This window comes from Ictidomys tridecemlineatus, chromosome 6, assembly GCF_052094955.1.
Source record: "Ictidomys tridecemlineatus isolate mIctTri1 chromosome 6, mIctTri1.hap1, whole genome shotgun sequence".
In the NCBI taxonomy this organism is placed as follows: domain Eukaryota; kingdom Metazoa; phylum Chordata; class Mammalia; order Rodentia; family Sciuridae; genus Ictidomys; species Ictidomys tridecemlineatus.
In genome coordinates this window covers 34,472,135-34,487,162 of record NC_135482.1, presented here as the reverse complement: position 1 = coordinate 34,487,162, position 15,028 = coordinate 34,472,135, and the positions used below count along the sequence as shown (strand labels likewise).

Genomic DNA, 15,028 nt, shown 5'->3' with positions numbered 1-15,028 from the left:
TGTAGCTTTACCTAGGTGAAATCTCCATTGCAATGTTCAAAAACTCCACAGTCAAACAATAAAACTGATCAGAAAAACATTAACCTAGGTCTGTATGAGCTCAAAAATAAAATAGAACTTTATGATGTGGGAAAAAGCAATAATAAAATAGATATTGAAAAAAGCATCCTGGTTAATCACTGTCGCAGATGTAAGAATAGCCAAGCTGGAGTTCTGGATATCAGCTGTTATGGATTTGAGTCAAATCATCTTCTTTTTGATCTGTAGAAATTGTTTTGGTTAATCTCTCTGGAATCCAAATGGGCGGCTGTTCTCCCTGTGGAAACACACAAACAGCGCCCCGACTCCAGACAATCACTGGGTCAGGACCTTTCCATTGTCCTGTTAGAATATCCTTCCAAAGTACCTTAGGCTTATGTACATTGTTTGGATACAAATGTCTTTCCGCAGCACTAAGCCCTGATGAATCCAAATTTAAAAAGTTTTTTAGAGTAAAAAGGGTTATTTTAAGTTTATCTTTGGGGGATATATACCCCTTTCCAATTCCCTCCTTTTGTTTTAAAAGTACATTTTAATAGTTTGATGAGCTCTTTCAACTATGCCTTGTCCCTGTGGATTGTATGGAATTCCTGTTATGTGAGAAATGCCAAATGATGAGCAAAATTGTTTAAAAGAGGTAGAAGCATAACGAGGACCATTATCTGTTTTTAACTATTTTGGAACACCCACAGTGGCAAAATTTTGTAAGCAATGAGCTATAACATCTTTAGTTTTTACTCCGGCATGAAGGGAGCCCATCAAAAATCCGGAAGAAGTATCAACTGTAACATGCAAATATTTTAATTTTCCAAATTCTGGCAAGTGTGTGACGTCCATCTGCCAAATATGGTTAGGTATCAGTCCTCTAGGATTGACTCCAAGATTAGCTTGTGGTAAAAATGCCACACAATTTTGACATTGTTTTATTATATGTCTGGCTTGTTCTTTAGTTATTTTAAAATGCTTTTGTAAAGTATTAGCATTGACATGGAACCTTTTATGAAAATTTATAGCTTCTTCTATTGTGGAGAAAATATGTATGTCATGTGTAGATTTATCTGCTAATTCATTGCCCAAACTAAGGGCTCCACGCAATCCTGTATGTGCCCTGATATGTCCTATAAAGAATGGATCTTTTCTGTCCCAGATTAGACTTTGTATAGTGGAAAACAAAGAGAAAACAGTAGAAGAAGGGCAAATCCTACCACCATCTTCAAAGGATACTGTAGCGTTAACTACTATCAGAAAATAAATAAATACAGAATCTTTAAACATCATAAAAGCTTGTAATACTGCATTAAGCTCTACCTTTTGAGCTGATTGTTTGGGTACTAAAAATGTAAAAGTTTGATCAGGGGTAACTACTGCTGCTGTACCATTATTTGACCCATCAGTGAATATATTTGGAGCATTCATGATAGGGGTTTTTCTTGTCATTTTTGGAATAACTAAAAGATGCTTAGACCAAAAAGACAACAGAGGATTAGATGGTAAGTGATTATCAAATGAAACATTAGATTTACACATGATTATTGCCCAAGTATTTAACTCATTAGCTAACTCATCAATTTGATCCATAGTATATGGAGTAATAATTTTATTGGGAGAAATCCCAAATACTCCCTTTGCTGCTTTTATTCCTTTGAGTATTAATTTTCCTACAGCCTCAGGATATCTAGTAAGAATAGTGTTAGGAGAATAAGATAAATGTATCCACAATAATAGGCCTTCTTGCCAAAATACTCCTGTAGGAATATTTTTTGTTGGTCGTACAATAAATAATAAAGGCAAACTTTTATCAATTCTATCCAAATGCATATTTTCCATATATGTTTTAATGATTTTTAATGCCTTTCTTACTTCAGGCGTTAACATGCGGGGTGAATTTGGATCTGATGGACCTTTTATGATATCAAATAAAGGTCCTAGCTCTCCTGTTGGTATGCTAAGATAAAGCCTTATCCAATTTATGTCTCCAAATAACTTTTGAAAGTCATTAAGTGATTTGAGTTGATCTACTCATATTTGAATTTTTGGTGGACAGACCATGGTTGAGGATAATAGAACTCCTAAATAATTAATTGGAAGATTTAATTGTACTTTATCTATTGCTATCTCTAGATCATAATTTCTTAATAAATTTGTAAGTGTGTTCTAGCAATGTGTTTTTATCTTTATGTGCCAATAACACATCATCCATATAGTGAAATATTTGTAGTTCAGGATTTTGATTTCTAAGTGGCTGGATTGCTTTGTTAACATAAATTTGACACATAGTTGGACTATTAGCCATCCCTTGAGGGAGTACTTTCCATTCATATCTCTGATCAGGACCTTCATGATTTAGTGCAGGGATAGTAAATGCAAAATGTGGACTATCCTCAGGATAAATTGTAATTGAAAAAAAAATCTTTAATATCTATAGCTAAAACATACCAGGTTTTTGGTAAAGCAGACAATTGAGGAATCCCTGATTGAGCAGGTCCCATAATAACCATCTCATTATTAATGGCTCTTAAATCTTGCAATAATCTCCATTTACCAGATTTCTTTTTAATGACAAAAATGGGAGTATTATGGGGAGATATGGAAGGTTGTAAATGTCCCTCCACTAATTGTTGTTTGACCAGGTCATGGGCACTTGTATCTTTTCTTTAGTCAGGGGCCACTGAGGAACCCACACTGGTCTTTCTGATTTCCAAGTAATTTTGATTGTCTCAGTGGCCCTTTCTGAAAACCCAATCCATGTATATTTATTTATTGATCTATTTGAATTGGTGCTGTCATACCTTGTTCTTGTTCTCTTAATCTTTTTTCTTTCCTAACGCCTTGTTTAGCCCTAGTAGTGGGCGCGTTAGGACTGATGTTATTTGTTAATGTCAAACCTAATTGATCTAGGACATCTCGTCCCCATAAATTTATAGGAAGATGATCCAATACATAGGACTGTATAGTTCCTTCACATCCTTCAGGATCCTTCCAATCTAATACCATTGCACTTCTATGGGGATTAGTCACCCCTCCTAGGCCTCGAAGCGTTTGAGTGGCTTGTTGTAATGGCCAATGTTTTGGCCATTCTTGATGAGAGATAATGCTAAGGTCTACACCTGTATCCAGTAGCCCATTAAATTCATGTCCTTGAATATTTAGTTTTAGCATGGGGCGAGAATCTAAATTTAAAGACAGCATAGCCCAATCTATACCGGTGGAGCCTAATCCCCTGGAACCTCTTTCTACAGTACAGCTGGAAAATTTATCATGCAGGCTGGGTATTATTAATAACTGTGCTATTCTATCTCCTGGTGAAATTAGTGATATACCTCTTGGAGAACTAGCTATAATTTTTATTTCACCTTTATAATCAGGATCAATTACCTCAGGACTTATCATAAGTCCTTTTAGTGTAGAAGAACTGCGTCCCAATAATAAGCCTACTGTTCCTTGGGGAAGAGGTCCTTTTATTCCCGTGGGAATGATTTGAACTCCCATCTCTGGAGTTAGTACTGCTCTGGCAGAGGCGCAGATGTCCAACCCTGCGTTCCCTCTAGTTTGTCTGATGAGGGATTTAATGGATAATGTTTCCTGGGCACTACCTTGATGGTGCTGCTGGGTTCCTCCATTGTGGCGTACATTTGTGGTTTTGGGCCCCGGAGCATTGGGCCCTCTAGTCCGTTTTTTGGCAATGGAGCTTGATGCCTTTCTCCATGGTATCGTGGGTAAACACTTGGTCCTTGTCTGTTTTTTGATAACGGAATACCCTCTATGGTGGTTTGAGAACGGCATTCATTAGCCCAATGTTTCCCTCTATGCCATCATGGGCAAATACCCAGTATTCTATTCCTTTGACACCTAGCTTTGTTAAACCTTCCTCCTATGGGGAAACTCCTTTTAAAATGTCCTGTTTGATCACAATTATAGCATGTTTTTGGCCTGGCATTTAAAGCCTGTTGTACTGCTGCTAAGACTTGCCCTTGTTCATTAATGTCTCTACATAACTTAATATATGTGTTTAAATCTTCATGTCTCCATGGTCTAATGACCTCTCTGCAGCAATGATTTGCTTGGTCATAAGCCAGTTGTTTTATAAATGGCATTGCCTGTTCTGTATCTCCAAATATTCTAGAAGCTGTTTGAATAAGCCTATCTGCAAATTCAGCGTAAGGTTCATTAGTTCCTTGTATTACCTTAGATAATTGTCCTTGTAAATCTCCATGCCCCTGTAAAGTTTTCCATGCCCTAACCGCATCTACAGCAATTTGTGAGTATACGCCAGGATCATATTCAATTTGTTGCCATTGACCCTCATAAGGTCCTTTTCTTAACAACATTTCTAGATTTCTTTGAGGGTAACCGGCTGCTGCATTTCGCCTAGTTGTCTCCGTGCAAAATTCCTCATTGGCAACCTTCCATAACAAATATTGTCCTCCATTTAGCACAGAACGACACATGTTAGCCCAATCTGCTGGTGTCATGTCCAAGTTGGTAATAGATTCGACCATACTTATGGTAAAGGGTGGTTGTGGACCGTAGGTTGTTACAGCCTCCTTTAATTGCTTCACTGTTTTAAAATCTAAAGCATGGTGAATTCGTTGCCTTCCTGCCTGCTCAAGTACAGGGCATGCTAATCTTTGGGGTCCTGCCTCAGGATTCCATCTATCAACTACGGGAGTTGAGGGCCGCTCAGCTGTAGATGGAGCTGTTGGTTGAATTACACCCTCTAGTGATAGAACGGAGTTAGTAGCAACCTTCTGTTGTAATTTCCCGCCTGATGGTTGTTTTTCCTCTAAGCTTTCTTCCTTCAAATTTCCCTCTGTCTGACTAGCTTGAGAGACCTTCTCTTTTGCTTGACCTAACATGTTTTCTACCATAGTCTGGACCTCTAACAATTTACTTAACAGTCTTTCAGTTTGTTTTTTACTAGTTTCTAATCTACTATAAAGGTAATGCAATCCAATAGGATAGCATAAAAGAAAACCAAAACAGAATGAAACAAAAACGGAACAAAAAATAGTTGTATCAATTTTCTCTTTCTCAGGACCAAACAACTTCAAACCTTGAGCCAACCATTTTTCCCAGTTTGCCTGAGAAAATTCTAGGGATAGGCATCTTGAAACAAAAACAAAATAAATCAAAACAAGAACATTGTTTTTTGAAATGGTCACCCATTCTTTCGCCTTCCCTCAGGGGCGAGCAATTTTATTCACCTCCAAGCTTCAGGCGTCCCCTGTATGGGCCACCAATTGCCGCAGTCTGGCTGGGCACAAAATCGTGAGCCACTCAAGCAGGAACAAACTTTATTTTTGAAATTGCCGCCAATGCCCCATACGCGCCCGGGAAGATTGCCGATCCACACATGTGGCATTCTCCTGGAACCCCAGAGGAAGTTCCTCCCCCAGAATTCCCTCCTACTGCACTTCCCCAACCAATGGGAACACTCCAGGAGTCCCGTAGCAGGCCAGGTGAACAGCAGGAGTCCAATATCCATATGAATGCAAATCTTAACATAATCATATCATCTCAATGGCTATCTGGTGTCACCTTTCAACCAAAAATGCCATGTATCATATTACTTGGCTGTGGCTCTTAGCAGCTATCTTTTATTTCTGTTAGAAAAGATAATTTTAAGAGACAATTTTAATAAAATGCATAGATGGGAAATGCAATTGCTATATCTTTATATGTACATTGTATTCTTTAGTCTCTGTATCTGGCCTCAAGGTAAAAGGCTCTTTTTTCGCTATCTACACACTAGTGAGGTATTTCTTGATGTTTAGCTGTTTGGCTCGCTATCCTAGATTGTAAAATAAAACTTGCAATAGTGGTTGTCCATTTACCCATTCACTGCCTAAATATCAGGTCCTTGGGGGTTCTCTTCAGGAATCTCTTTTAATTCTGGGGATTGAATCCAGTAGTGTCTTACCACTGAGCTATACCCCCAGATTTTTTTTTTTTTTTTTTTGAGAGAAGGTCTTGCTAAGTTGCTGAGGGTCTTGCTAAATTGCCCAGACTGGCCTCAAAATCGCAATCCTTTTGCCTTAGCATCCAGAGTTACTGGAATAAGAGGTGTGAACCACTGTGCTTGGTTCTCTACTGGACTTTATTTTACTCCATTAGTTTTTCTATCTTTTATATTCCAAATTCTTTATATCCTTTCAAAATTCAGTGGCTTTCTGGACTTTGCCTCCCTTCTTCGTTATGCAAAAATTTAAACCTGGCTGTGTTTTTATGGTCCACAGGTTTATCTTCTTCCATTTTGTTCCTTCACAAAAAGCACAGAACACTTGGAAACTCTCCTAAATCCTGTTTCTTTACCACATTATAAAGAAAGAGGTGCCATTTTAAGTCATAAAATTTACATTATGGAAATGGTTCTTTCTACTGTTATTAAGATGGGCATTGTTTAAGACTTTAAATAAAAGAAAAGGCCTTTGGAACAGATGTGAATGCTATAGAAGCCTAGGTAATCATTTACTAATTGCATGATCTGGAACAGGTTACATGATATTTGACCTTTGATTTTTTTTTCCATCTGTAAAAAGACAATTATAATAAACATCCAGCCAGATTGTTGTGAGCATAAGTATTACAGTATATATAAAAATACATGGCAAAGTGTCTGTGGGTAGTACATGCTCTACAAATACAGACACCTTTCTTTCCTTCTCTGCTCTTACTTCAGAACATTGATTTGTTTTGGCAGTGGATAAAAGAAATAGTAAGGGAGGTAGGGAGGTGATTAGGAGAAATACTGCATCCAAACAAGACAAAGACATAGGTATGGGCAGTTAGAGTACTTAACTTTTAGTAGTACCATTTGGACAAGGAAACTGGCACCTTTACTCAGAACCAGGTTAAAGGATTCAGAGCCAGGATCAACTACGCAGCTGCCCACTGCTCTTATCCATTGTGAATACTAAATAACCTATGAAACAAATTGGAAATAAATGTAAAAATGATCAATCCCTTGAATTGCAAAGCAAAATCATTCTGGGTTGTAACCAATCTATCTCTGTTAGATATTTTTGTGGTGTTCTCCTGTTCAGTAGATGGCATGTGCAATTACTGGCTAGGTTACTAATCCTGAGATTAGGGTCTGTAGATGTCAGCCAAAAAGTTGAATTTAACCAGAGTCAGGCATGGTGGCACATACCTATAATTCCAGCTACTCTGGAGGCTAGAGAGGTAGATCTCAAACTTGAGGCCAGTCCAGACAACTTAGCAAGAACCTGTTGTAAAATAAATAAATACATAAAAGGACTAGGGCCTGGATGTAGCTCAAGGGATAGAGATGAAAACCCTGTTGAGCTGGGCTGCATGCCTGACTGCAGGAAGTTAATAAACTTATGTTGCATTCAGCAGGTAATATCCAAAAGAAAGAGGAGTGGTCAGTGATTTAAAAGGCTACACCACCAAAGAAGATTCATGGGTTGAAAATTAGCACAAGAAAGATGGTAAACAACAGAAGTATTAGGAAAATATAAATTAAAACTATAATAAGGTACCACGATACACCTATTAGAAAGTCTAAAATCGAAATGACTAACACTTGTGGGAATGTAAAATGGTCTAATCACTGGGGAAAATTGTTTCTTAAAACATTAAACACTACTGACTATGTCCCAGCCATCTGACTCCTAGGAATTTGTCAAAGACCTATAAAAGCAAATATCCATACAAAGATTTTCATGAATGTTCACAGCAGCATTGTTTGCAATAGCTAAAAGCTTGAAAAAACTCAAATGTTTATCAACAGACATGCGGCTAAAGAAATTGTGATATAGCCACATGACAGAATATTTGTCAGAAATATAAATAAATGAGTTATTAATATGCACAAAACATGGATGAATCTCAAAATAATGATGTAGAGCAAAGCCAAGCATGAAAAAGAACAAAGGAGAGCACACAGGCTTATTTAAGTTAACTTCTGGAAAATGCAAATCATCTATAGTAACAACAACAGAAACTCCCTAGATAAGTAGTTGGTTGTGTCCCTTGTTTACACTGTAAATCAGGAGACGTGGTGCCAAATTATTATTGGCAATGGATCATAACCTGTGAGCCTAGCTCTGTGATTAACTTTAGGGAAAATGTTGAGTAGGGATGAGAGCTCCTTGACCCAGGTTCTCTAGTGGTACTTAGCTTGGAACTGTAATTCAATGTCATCTTCCTAATTTGTCATCCCAACCCAGCAACTGAGTCTCTCAAACTGACTGCCAAGAAAATAAATGTCTTAGTGTTCAGTTCATTATTGCACATGATCTATTTCATTAGCATGCATAGCTTGGGGCACATCTTCACAGCTTTTATAGGGGTGAGCTTTGCAAAATGAAAGAGTATACTGAACAGGACAAAAAAGGTAAAAAGAAAACATTTGGGAAGAAAAATATAGGGTGGTGTGAATCTATAAGTAAATGTATAAATATGTAATTCACTTGTAATCATTAAATAAAGTAACAGTATTCCAAATTACAAAATACTTAGTTTTTTTTTCCAAATGGGTAACTGTATTAATCTACTGAAAAAGTTTTAAGTGTATTGACCTTCTGTTATTTATTAGAAGATTAATAGGCCAACTGCAAATTGACTTTCTAGTCATTTCATAAGAATAATAAATGGAAAGTTCTATTGAAAAATGCTGGCTTAAAAGGTCCATGTTGGATGAACATCAAAGCTAACTTCATGAATAACTGGTTAAACTAAAGCTCACATGAAAACACGTTGCAGGTTCAAATTTATAGTGTTTTTTTAAGCAAAATATTGACTTTTATAAATCCTTTGTTTGACTTTCCAATTTGTAATTTACATTGATACTTTCATTATTATGTTGGAATATATTTTTCTAATAGATAGTATGGATTATGCTAGAAAAATGTAATGAGTAATTTGAATACATTTATTATTAATAATACATGAGTGTGTGTATGTATTTTGTCAGGGATAGATTCTACTGTAAATTAGAGCATAATTTTTGCAAGTTGACATATAATATTGGAAAAAATAGTTTAAAAAAATAAGTTCCACATATTTCATCCAAAATGATCTGAGGTATGATAGGATAGGCAGAATATGAATGTATTCAGAGAATCTTTGCTGTAGTTGGGAATTTCTTCCCTTGAAGTAAGTCCTAAAGGGGATGTGGCCATTTAAATGGGAGGATGAGTAACAAGACTATATTGTACTGAGTAGTGGTTAAAGCATAATTTTTGGAATTAAAAGATATAAGTTCAAATGTTAAATCTACCACTTAAAGCTATAAGATTATGGACAATTTACCAGACTCCTCTGTACCTCTATTTGCTTCTCGGTAAAATAAGGATAGTAATGGTATCTATCTCCCTAGGATTAAGTGAGATAATAAATAAGGTGCTCAGTACAATGACTAACATATAAAAGTACTCAATAGCTGGCAGCTATTTTATAAATAAAAACAGGTTACATGTGGGAGCAGAGCCGGAAGAGGAAATGATTCAGGACTAAAGCTTGGATAGTGGGAGGATGTTGACAACTCGCTTTCACATGAAATCCACCTTAAGGCACACAGAGGGATCTTCTGGGAAGCCCTCACTGTGTTATTTAATTTAGGAGCCACTAGTCCTATGTCACTAAGTTAATTGTCATTAAATAAAACTAAAACTGCAGTTCCTCAGTTGCAAGAGGCACATTTCCTCAGCTCAAAAGCCACATGTGATGGCTACAATATTGGACAACACAGATGTAAAACCTCCTTTGCAGAAAGATTTATTGGGAAATGCTAGCTTGAAAGGTCCATATTGAACTGAACAAGGCAAAATTCATGAGTAACTGGTTGATTTAAAGTAATGTTCACATGCAAATTAATTTTCCCTCCTTTTTATTTCCAGAATCTAAGTCTTATCAAAATTCTGTTACCCAAGATTCTGTGCAATTTTCCAAGCTGTTAGAATATTTTTGATCACTGTTTATACCGGTGCATGTGAATGCATTCGGAGAGATTCTATGAAGGAGGCTGTCCTTGGTTTTCTTGAATTTCTGAATTCTATCATTAGCTTCAACATCTCTGCAATTATCTATATCTGGTTATTAACATGTTATTTCTACACTCCTCCTCCTCTTCTCCTCCTACCCGACCCCCACATCCTCTGAATTGGAAGCTAGGGAAACTGTGAGATTCTTAAAGTGATCATTATTTTGGTAGCAGCTGGTTCTTAACAGCCCCCGTTTTGTGACAGAGGTGACAGGATCTGTTTCTATGGCTGCATTGTCCTAATTATATTCCTAATGGATCACAAGTCCTGGGATAAAGCAATGTTATATGCTGTAGTGTCTTCAGGGCAGCACTTTATGGTATGCTGGGAAACATCGAAATGTAACATGTGCAGCCAGTGCTTTTACTGTCATTAGTTAACCAAGCAGCCCATGTGCCTCTTTCAGCTCCCTGACCCACATTTCATCCACGCTCTGCTGTTTTTCTCCTGCAGGGTTATTTCCTGAGCAGAGCCTAGAGCTTATGAGTCCCCTAGCAGAGAGCTCTGTTCTGACCTCCCTAAACATGCAGTTTCACCTGCTGGGCTAGTGTTTTTCTGCTACCTAGTCAATCTGTTAAGATTTTAGCAGGAGATTCCTGGATACCTCTTCAGAAAACATAGGGGAGACTGTTATTACTTTGGCCTGCTACAATTTTAGAATTGAAAGAGTAAAGAAAGAGGTGCAAATCTTCTGTTCATAAATAGCCAAATCTGTGGGCATTTTAAAAAGCATTCTGTGCAGCACACGAGAATTTATGTGCCACATTTCACCCTTGGCACACTTTCCAAATGAATTGTTCAAAGAGAAGTTATATTAGGACAAATAGAAATGACGACCAACACCAGATGTGGATTTTTAGTTAATATTTATGCAACACCCAAAGGGAAGATGGTATTGCGCAATAAACTAAAAATGTCTTAGGCAAATAAGGAAATCTTTACCCTGAGGAACTGGCACTGCAAAGGTATGAATTATACAACAAAGGCCTGGGAATGCAGAACAAATGCAGGGTAGGTCCAGGCGACTATAAAAACGAATTCATTGAGGAAGTGGTGAGGTAGCAGATGTGTGGAACCTACTTGAGAAAATAAGGGCTTAGCACTTTTTTGGCCAATCTTGTGTCTAAGGTAGAAAACTCAAGCCAACCAGCCTAATTTCCTTCATCTGTAGAGAGCAACAGTAGCTTTAAATAGACCATATATAAATTCAGAACTGAGGCAGCAATCTCACATTGGATAAGTACACCTTAATAAACTAAAAAACCTATGTCCCCAGATTTGAAATGATCTTCAAGGATGTGATGACATCTTTAATCCGATTTCCTTCCTGCAGTTGTTGGAGGAAGGTAGAAAATGCAGGAATTGGCTGCTTCTCAGCCCTTGGAGAGCAATCTGAAAGAGATTAATGCACTGGAAGGATATTAAGACCCACGTTAAATTATAATAGAAATTTTGTTAAAAGCAACTGTATTTCTCAATCACAGCTAGATTTGCAGCCTTCCATTTGTCAGGGATGGAAAGGTGCAACACTTTACTGGCATATCTCACTGTCCCCTAGGCTTCCAGTTTAGAGGAGTGGTGGGTGGAGGGAGAAAAGGAGGAAATGGAGGAAGGTAGAAATAAATATTTAAAACTAGTGGAGAGTTGAAAATGGAGACAGCTCTGGAAAATGCTTACAAGCTTTTAGCAGGCTGAATCCAAAGTTCTCTAGTACCTTTTATGCCTCTAAGTCTTCTTAATTATTGAAGAGAGCTGTCCATCTGTGACATTCCAACACAGGTCTTCCTGCAGAGTTGATGCACTGTGAAGAATTTTTAACCTACTTCTTCCCTCTTGTCTTTGTTAATGTTTCATCATCTTTAACAATGACAACCCATTGATTTATTCTCTCATAATGGATTTGTGGGTTTTCAGTTATTTTATAGTTTCCTTAAGTATATTTATTTGTTTATTTGTTGTCAACTTTTTTTTTTTAATGTGTGTTGTCTACATGTCCAGATGTTATAGGCTCTGGGTATTATGTGAAAAACAAAACTGGTAAATTCCTTACCCTTATGAAGATTCCATTGGAAATGGTAGCTTCAAATACTAATGTATACCAAAATAATACAGAATGATGGGAGGCTATTTATATAGATTAGACTAGGAAAGACTTCCTGAGGCAATGGCTGAGAAAGTCGGGGGGAAATCATTCCACGTAAAAAAAATGAGAAACTGGTAGGTTCGTGAGAATGTATGTGTTGTGCACATGTGAGCACAATGTGAAAGGGGAGAGGCAGTCAGATCCAGATAAGTAAGAATCAGAGCTTCCTTCAATGTGTAATAGGAAGTCACTGATTCTTTTAAAATAGGGTGATTGTATTTTTCAAAACTTTCTAATACCTGAAGTTAAGACTGGGGAGAAGGAGAAGTTGCAGGAATGGAATAAGGAGACCACTTAGAAGGTCACTATTGGTCTAAGAAAGCCATGAGGGTAGCTTGGACTAGGATCAAGGCAATGTGGGTTGATATGTTTTGGAGATAAACATCCAGAGTTTAGATAAAAAGTGAAAGAAGAAGTGGGAGCTCATACTAATAATAGCTAACGTCTTATTGCACTTCCCAGGACTCTTCTGGTGCTTTTCAGTATAACTGCTCTAATCATAATAACAGTACCCATAAAGTAGGTGCTATTATTGTCATTGTCTTACAGATGATAAAACTGAGGAATAACAAGATTAAGTGACTGATCAAAAGTCACACTAATAGTAGCAGAGTAAGGACTCAAACACAGGCATCTTATCCTGAGTATGCATTCTCTTTCTTCCTCCAGTGTCCTAGGATACAACATGAACGTATAAGACCAACACAAAGACACAAAGGACTTTGATGGAAGGACTGATATGATTTAAAAACTTTTCAACAATGAGCAGAGATCATGGGGAAAAAGGATAAAAGATCAGTCATTGCCAGAGTGTGCCTGGTGGCATGCCTGTAATCCCAGCGTCTCCACGGTGAAGGCCGAGGTAGGAGGATTTCAAGTTCCAGGCCAGCCTCTACAATTTAGCCAGACTGTTTCAAAAATAAAAAGGACTGGGAGTGTGGCTCAGTGGAAAAGTGCTCCTGTGCTCAATCTCTAGTATCCTCCTAACAAAGTCAATTATTGTCTTTAATGATGTAATTCCTTTTAAATCTATGTTTACATTTTTCCCAGGGCACAACATTTGCTTGTTGCAGATAATAAATATTTATCATTTCATCTGTGTCTACAACAGGTTTTGCAGATTTTCTTGTAAAATCAGGAAAAGATGCAGCTTTGTTTGGAAGGCACCCAAACTCTTCAGGTCACTGCCAGATATCCAGGGGGTTCAATTTTTGGCAACACTTGTGGAGAGCTTGCTGGTTGGGTGCAGGTCTCTCAGTGCAGGCAAGTCAGCTTAAGTGGAAAACACACTTCTTTTCCAAGCCTTGTGGGTGCCATGCAGCAGGGGGCGCTGCAGTAGTGTTCATCATGGTCAAAGTGAGCCACTAGTCCAGCAGGAAAAGGGACAGAAGCCGAAGGAGGTGTGGCAGACAGCCCGCAGTCCTTTTTGGGCTTGTAACTTTAGTACCCAGAGCTCGTTCTACCCGGGCCATTCTTCTACACCATATTTCATCGTGTTGGATGCCTTCCATCCAGTACTGCATCCGGGCGGAAAGGAAAGGGCATTAGTGTTCCGCTTTGCTAGGTTCAAGGATAGCGAGGTACGGGGTTGCACTAGTGGCAAGCCTCTTCTGTGTTCTCAGGGTCAGCCTGGCAGTCCTGAAATCACCAAGGCACCCTACCCTTAATCGCTCTGGTGTATATGTATGCGATTCTTGTCTCTTTTTTGGAATTCTTTCTTTTTAAGCTCAATGAGGGGACGTTTCTCTCCCAATACAATTATCCCAATACAATTCCCCTGACACTGGGGTCAGTGGTCGGCTAGGCTCAGAGCTGAAATCTGTCGCTCCCAAGATGCCTCCCAACTCTCCAATATGTTCTTTCTCCCCATTTCGGTTCACGCATCGGGTGCGTGTCTGAAAGATTGCGTGTATGTTTGTGGCAATCAAGGCTGCAGCACTGGCCAAACCTGTTCTTCCTCTCCGGGTCCCCAGAAGTCTGTCCAACTGACCACACTTTCGCCTGGCAGCGCTTGGCACACATAACGCAGGGTTTGGGATCAAGTCGGTGCTAGGCGCCGCCAGGCAGCAGCTGAACGAGCGACCACCTCCTCCTGTCTCCTTTCTCCTCGAGCTCCCCCTCCCAGGGCGCGCTTCAGCTACTCCTTTGGGCAGTCTTCCAGCGCTCGTCCTCGTCCCGGGGGCTTTCCAGACAGAAATCGAAGGTGAAAGAAACAAGAGGAGGGCGGGAGGTGGGTAGGAGGGGCCTCCAGCTCTGCCACGGGTGGGAGGAGTCTCCAGCCAGTCGGGGGGTAGGTGGGAGGAGCTTTCGCGGAAGATCTGGGTGGGGAAAGGGGCTGGGCAAACCCGGGATGGAGGGTTGGCCACGCAGGCGCCGGGGGCCGCGTTGAGAACCCCACGCGGGAGCTTCTGGAGTCCCCAGCCACCGCTTCTCACTTCACTGGAGAAGAGGCTGGGGCTGGGAGGGAGCTAATAAAGAGTGAATGTGCTGCAGCCGCTGTGGCGGCCGGAGTCAGTCCCAGCGACACCGGAGCAGTGCGCCCGGGAGGCGGCGAAGGGAGGCGGATCGCCTTGTCCCTCCCACCCGCCCCTCTTTCTCTCTCTTCCTCCAGCTGGTCCCAGAGCCCGGCTCGGTCCGGTCCCTCTGCCCCCATCCCGCACTCTTCCACCTCCTCCGAGTCCCACTCCTCACCTAGGGCGCCCCAAACTGCCATGGGTTAGGGTGGGGGCCGCAAGCCGCGCGAAGGACCAGCCCTGTGCATCCACCGGGGGGCGCGGAGCCCTAACGCCGCTCGCCGTTCGCGGGCGCCGGGCATGGGGAGAGCGGTGTAAGCCCGCAC

General features: G+C 39.8%; 1 protein-coding gene across 1 annotated transcript in view; it reads left to right on the top strand.

Annotated features, from left to right (window-relative positions):
- The window catches only part of Mettl25 (methyltransferase like 25), a 263,521-nt gene extending 248,840 nt beyond the window's left edge, over nt 1-14,681 (top strand). Inside the window, exon 13 of the transcript XR_005731755.2 lies at nt 12,859-14,681. The gene's annotated coding sequence lies outside the window, so the exon portion shown is untranslated. The remainder of the gene's footprint in view (nt 1-12,858) is intronic.
- The last annotated feature ends 347 nt before the right edge of the window (nt 14,682-15,028 follow it).